The 7,113-nt window shown below is 36.4% G+C and overlaps 1 protein-coding gene across 1 annotated transcript in view; it reads left to right on the top strand.

The window, feature by feature from the left end:
• The window catches only part of LOC107679291 (endosialin-like), a 17,261-nt gene extending 12,108 nt beyond the window's left edge, over positions 1-5,153 (top strand). The window contains exons 2-3 of the mRNA XM_016474817.1: positions 1,884-1,889; positions 5,144-5,153. The gene's annotated coding sequence lies outside the window, so the exon portion shown is untranslated. The remainder of the gene's footprint in view (positions 1-1,883; positions 1,890-5,143) is intronic.
• The last annotated feature ends 1,960 nt before the right edge of the window (positions 5,154-7,113 follow it).

Here is a 7,113-nt window from a genome sequence, read left to right as displayed (position 1 = left end):
CTAAACATGGTAGGATTACATATAGGTAAGATGACAGAAGCGAGTGGTTCCATCACAAGCCGGCATAAACAGTATACAATATAACGACAACATACACAATGACCTGCAGGATATGTGTGTTCATTCAAAGAAAGGTTTTCATATGAATTAATTAGAGAAAAGTCAATTTCTACTGTGCATTGTGTCTCTTCCTATGGAAAGGTAGTGATTTTCCTCTCGCATTCCTTTGAGCAATATAACCAGTGCTATCAGCATTAGTTGCCATGGGGACCAGGGGCCTGTTCGGCTTTCCTGGGGTGTTACGCATTTCGGGGGAAAGGTCCATAGGTCCTCATATGGCTTGTTAACTGAGGGGTGTTACAGAGTATTTGTTAAATATAGCTAACAAAATATATATTGTGTGTTTGATTGGTCCAGACGCTACAGGAGTGTTATTAGAGCTTTAGGTGAAACCAGATTTTCTTTAAACGATCTTCTCCTGCGGCACTAACACTCTGTGCTGTAACCTCGCTTTCCAAGAAAATGCTTTAAACGGGAGGTCCGTCTGTATCCTAACATTTACAAAATGATAGGAAATTGATGGGAACTCTTCTTTAATCTTGGTCCTGTTTACAGTACAGGAGGGCCTTGTCTGAAATTGAGGTTGCTGCCCTCATTTTTGTGCACTTTTATTTTTAGCCGTTTCTATCAATCATAATGTCATAATCTGCCACCTTCCCCATGACCAGAGAGAAGCCAGTTCTGAGAGCTTTTTTTGCTCGCTGTGGCCTGCATACCTCTGACAAAATGATAAGGACGTGTAGACAGTACAAGAGCTCCTACTTGACCTTTATTCTAATAATATTACTGGGCAAGGTGCTTTTGTTCTCGCTCTGTTTTAGATGGTGTCATGTTGACACATTGGAAGAGGGGTCATAATGTAGCAAGGAAAAATATGACTATGCCCCATAGCTTTAGAAATTGCTGTCATATCTAATCATTTGTGCTGATAACAATTGTTGACACAAGCACATAAAAAGCATCTTTGGGGACAATCTTTCCAGAATACACACAATAGACATTAGCAGTGTGACAGGTGCTTAATGTTGATGTTATACTCATGCCATAGACCATTGAGGAAATGTCGCTGTGATTGACTGAGTCCTATGTTTCCTCCATGTGGCCCCCTTGGGGTTGTGCACATTTTCAGTCAGTATTCATCTATGATTCTGCTTCATGCATGGCCAATGAACAAAAACTGTTTGGAAAAAGAGAAAATGGCATCACATTTGAGCAATATTTTTTTTATAAAAGAAACAATCTGGCATCATATTTAAACTTCATTAACATAGTAAAGGCAGAAGAAGATTAGTGTGGGTAGTAATTAAAATGACTGCCTCAGTTGTGATATCATGAATCAGTTATTTGTGTTGAGTCATTTAAACAGAAGTCAGTGTCACTACAATTCCACATCAAACACTAAGCTTTCAAGAACATGAAAGGTGGCTTTAGAACAAGTGAATTTGATTAATTCTCAAAATAGAGTGCTGCAGGAATGACGTTTTTTTTGCAGGCCAAAACCTGGATATGAGTTAACATTCTAGCATTTCCAGATCCATTGTCCAGAAGTCAGTGGGTTTTTTAAATGGGTTTTTGTTTAAATGCCTGAAATAAGGTCTGCCATTGTGGTAAAGAATGCACCACCAGCTCGCTTGGGGATGTACGTAACAAGTGTCTGTAAAATATGTTAAAAATGATGGCTCACTCCACAACAGGACTTTCGTGCAAGGTGAAATTTATTTACAGTGCTAAAATAGACAGTCCAGTGGTGAAGTATTTACAAGTGCACAGCAAAAGCCAAAGTACCAAAGAAACAACAAATAGGAAAAATAAAAAGGGAAAAGTCCACAGTATACAAGTGTTAGAGGTTCGCTCGAGGCACCACAGTTGCTCTCTCGCTTTCATTTGTAAACAAGCAAAGACTTTGATTCTGGCCTCCCCTTTTATAGGCCAGATTCCGCCCCTACTCTGGGACAATACCATAAATAGGTAAGTATGAAGTGTATACACCCTAGTACTTCAATTACTTTAACACATTTACACACACTCATTAAACATTAAACAAATTCTCCACATATAAACCATAAATAATTATAATCATTACAAAATAATACATTTAACTCTTAATTTTACACACAGAAACCCCTATTCATTTATAAACAATGTTTTTGACAGCTTTTGGTCACGCTGCGTCTCAATCCATAAGGCAGACTAATAATAATAATAATAAAAATACCTCAAACAAGGTGCAGTGAAACAACTTCCAATGGTATATAGTCCAGAATTATTTTGAGAAACATTCCCCAGAATCAGTGTTTTTATTCACAGATGGATCCAAAGATCCTGAAGCAGGATATGCAGGTGCAGCATATATCCCAATGAGTGATTTTTATATTAAGAAAAGAGTAACCAATCATTTGTCAGTACATACAACAGAATTATTGGCAATATTATTGGCCCTGCAGTGGATAGAGGAGAAGAAAATAAATTACACTGTCATTGCATCTGATAGCTACTCATCACTTTGAAAGTATAAGATCTGGCAGGTCATCATTTAGGATGGATATTATCAATGAGATATTCCGCATGATGTACAATATAAAAGTTATGGGTATATCTACACATTTAATTTGGTTTCCTGCTCATGTTGGTGTGGAGGGAAATGAGAGAAGGTGGATATTCTGGCTAAAGAATTTTTTTTTAAACAATTGTTGTACCAAAGTGCTGTACAATTTAAACATTATTTAGCCATATAAAATCACAAAGCAAAAACTAACTCATAAGATAAAAAAAAATAAAACATGCAGATAAACCATAAACAACTAAAACAAAAACCCCTGTATTACTCAGGCAACACCATAGGCTAAAGAGAACAAATGGGTCTTCAGTCTAGATTTAAATGTGCCCAAAGTGGGAGAGGATTTCACAACAACTGGAAGTGCATTCCACCGTCTAGGAGCACAGAACAGAAAGAAGCAATTGATTACATGAAGGGAGAGATCTTGACACAGAATGTGGTTGAAAGAGATAAGCAATATACTGTGGTGCTAGCCCATGCAGAGCTTTATAAGCATACAGCAAAACAGGAGTGAAGAGAACAGGAGTGATGTGCTCTCTCTTCCTGGTTCTCGTCAAAAGTCTAGCAGCCACATTTTGGACCAGTTGCAAACGATGTAGAGGAATGAGATAGACCTATATATAATGAATTGCAGTAATCAAGCCGGGATGTAATAAGTGCATGGATCATTACTTCTGGGTCCTTCTTTGAGAGGAACTGTTTTAGTTTGGTGATGGATCAGAGATGAAAGAAGTTTACTTTGACAACAGAGTTTATCTGCAATAAACAAATAAGTCAACAAACAATAAGTCGGAATCAAAGATAACACCTAGGTTCTTAACTCTGTTGTGCAGTGTTAAAGACATGGAACTTAGTTGATTTCCAATATTGGAGCCACACAATGAAGATCCAAAAACAATGGCCTCAGTTTTGTCCCCATTTAGTTTTAGGAAGTTTTCTGACAACCACATTTTAACTTCCTCAAGGCAGGAGATAAAATTTATAATAGAATTTCCATTGCTGGTCTTGACAGGAAGATAAAATTGTGTATCCTCAGCATAACAGTGATAAGAGACATCATATTTCTGAAAGATCCAAGAGGAAGCATGTATAGAGAAAAAGAGCAGAGGACTCAAAATGGAGCCTTGTGGGACCCCACATGTGATCAATGTTGAGGATGAATTGTGTTTGCCAATATTGAATGAAAAATGTTCGGCCTTTGAGATATGAGGAGAAAAAACTTACCGCAACCCACTGGATACAAACCACTCTCTCCAGGCGATTTTATAACATGGAGTTATCTATTGTGTCATATGCTGCACTGAGATCTAAGAGAATTAAGATGACCCCATCTCCGGAATCCAAAGAGCACAAGATATCATTAAACAAACTCTAAGAATAAAGCAAGTAGATCTACAAGTCCCATTAAGTAAAGCAGAAGCTAAAGTACTCATTAGAACATATGCAGTATGGCAGGTATATTGGGATGACAATTAAACAGGTAGACATTTATACAATATACAAAAACAAGTTTATTGTATTTGTTTTGCTTGGTTTTTATGTTTTATTTTCTTCCTATATACAAGCAAATATCCTAATCCATACTCCAGTCCAGTCGGTGGTGGTGATGCACCAATAAGTTAGGTTGCCAACCGCCAAGGGGTTACTACCCCCTTGTTATTTTTTGGAAGTCTTGAAAAAGGCATTGCTAACAAGTGGCTAAATGGGACTAAAAGTTGTTGGGGACAGTAAACATCATTAGGCCGAACATGTAAACTCATATTTATAATCATGCTCATTCAAACTATTCTGGTAACTTCAAAACTTCAGGCAAAATGCCTTTTATATAAAACTGAAAGAGTTGTCGGACACTTACTGGTGCTGGTGACACTGAAGTCATGCAACCATGGTGTAGTTTATTTCTCGCCTATGTTTAGCTTTTTACCTTTGGCGGTTGTATTTAGACTTCAAAATTCAAGTGTTGATTTGTAAAGATTAATATGATGAACAAAATGTGTAAGAATCATAAGAATTTGATGGTTGTAGAGCTTATTTTGTGCAATAATCCAAAAGCCAATGGAAAAATACTATTGGCTTATTGTCGAGGGAACCAGGTTGATGCCAACTTACGGGTTGGCCTACAAAAATATGTCATCACTGCAGCACTCTATATCTGTTTTTGTAGCTGTGTTGTAATATATAGATTTTTGTAACATATAGAGTTCTGCATGCGTGCTGAGTAGTTGCTAAGCAGTTACTAGGGACTTTAAAAGCTTCTTGCATTATTTTAACCTATTCACATCTATAGCAGCTTATGACACCTCCTCCATTTTTTTTAAGTAATATTTCTGTCAAATCGAGGTCTTTTAGCAATGAATGGAGACTAGCCACCTCAGAACTCTCAATATAAATGCATTGAAGGGTGGTCTTTTGCATTCACCTGTGTAACCTCACCTGTGTCCCGCCTCACATTTCTTTCCTAAACTTGCTTCAGTTCTTTAATTCAATTAAATAATGTTGTCACTTTCATTTAATGTTTGCATAAAGCTTATTTGACAATGAGAGACAATATTTGCAATAGAAAATAATAGTTTGCAGTCAAATTACTCCTATGGTGATGACATTTGGAGGTATAGAGTAAATTAAATTTGTGTAAATGAATAGTTTCTGGTACTTTGGCAATTCTAAAATGTGTTCCATTTAATTTATGGAGAAAATTGCACGTGTTAATCGACCGAAGGGAATCATAGTTTTGCATTAACATCGCAGAAATCACGCTCAAGAAAATGTAACATGTTCCTGAGGGTATATGAAGGGCTAATGCATTAGAATGTATGAATGTTTATGTCTGTTCAATTAATATTCAGAACAAATAGCATTGAGAAGGCTGCTGGCTTGTTTGACTCCATTACGTCTGTGTTTCTCCAATTGCAGTTAAGCTTTCGAGAGATTCTGTAGCCTTGGGACTGAGCATCTACATGCTAGCAGATAAATTCACTGGCTCACTCTGCCTTTAATTTTTGCCTTAAAGGCAGAAGAGTTAAGTGTTGCTATGAGATTGCTTGGTAATGGGCTTTGGCATTGATTCAAAAATTCACTCAGATACTGTAGAGACCTTATTTAGTTCCGCCATATCTCAAAGGCACACTGCTTTTCACATCCATACGTTAAAATTTGTTCAGGCTTTCTGTAATTGGTTAAAAGTTAAAAGGCTCGACCAACTTGACCTTTCAGTGATTGAGGGCAATAAGTTGTTGGTAAAAATGTACGCTCAGCACTGGGGGTATTATTTTGACAATCCAGTCACAGTGTGGGCCCTTCGGGTGATTCAGTGTGATTAGTTCTGACCATCTTGATCAACAGTAATAGCTTTCAGTGGCAGTACTGAATATATGATTAGGACCATCCTGTCGTGTTCATCCTCATATATTAATTTCTTTGTGTTCTTTATATTCAATTATTTTTATTAGTGTTAATTTATTTTCTCATATATTTACATACCCTCTGCAGTATCTTTCAGATGTGTATTATGTACAAATAAATTTCTGTCATCTTTTACTCACCCCCATGTTGTTCTGAACATGTATGACTTGACAAAAGACGAAGCCACTCTTTTCAATATAATTAAAGTGAATGAGGACTGGAGTGGAAGATTATGGTAAAAAATGTATTAAATTTCTGGTCTACACACACACAAATAAAAATAAATCAATTTTTTAAGTAAATAATACATTTTCATTTTTTTGTGAACTTTTCCTTTACGCACAGTATAACCGCCCCCCCAAAAAGTACACATTCTTTTTAAAAGTTTACATACATGAACAAAATATTGCATTCTTGACCATCAGTTACTGTTTGCAAGCTTTCGTGAGATATATTTACAAACTGGGAAGATTTCAAATGCGCAGAGCAAGGAAACTGAAGAAATCACAGTGCCTGGAGGCTTTTGGTCAAGAATCAGCTTTTCTGCTTAAGACAAACCAGACACAATTCACAAAAAGCTGTATAAACAGTCATGGATGCACAAGAAGGCTATGCATGATATTATCTAAGGGTATGTAAACTTCAATAATGTATGTAAATTTAGTAATTTTGTCTCATGGAATAAATGTAAACATATCTGCTACTATATGTTCAATAGTTTAATCAGGACTGTGTAAAAAATAAATAAAAGTTAAATGTCTTTCTGCACTCCCTGTACTCCTTTCTGTACTTACCTTACTCTAAGGTACTAATATGCACCCTTTAGGGGTAAAGAAGGTACTGCCCCAGTGACAAGCTGCTGTACCCCTAAAGGTACAATATTTGCACATTTTTTTTCTGACAGTGTGTAAGAGAGTTTCTGTAACAAAACTGTATGCCCCATTATTTCTACCAAATGGATTAGGCGTGAGGCAAAGAAGGCTGTGTATTGTAAAAATGAATAATAGTTTGCAGTTTCAACACATGAATCAATTATGTTGATTTTATAAATTCACCTTAAAAAAGTAGTTCAGCTATGCAATTTACCTGAATCA

Source organism: Sinocyclocheilus anshuiensis, unplaced genomic scaffold, assembly GCF_001515605.1.
Source record: "Sinocyclocheilus anshuiensis isolate Anshui unplaced genomic scaffold, SAMN03320099.WGS_v1.1 scaffold1644, whole genome shotgun sequence".
NCBI classification, from domain to species: Eukaryota; Metazoa; Chordata; class Actinopteri; order Cypriniformes; family Cyprinidae; genus Sinocyclocheilus; species Sinocyclocheilus anshuiensis.
This window is presented reverse-complemented; position numbering and strand designations above follow the sequence as displayed.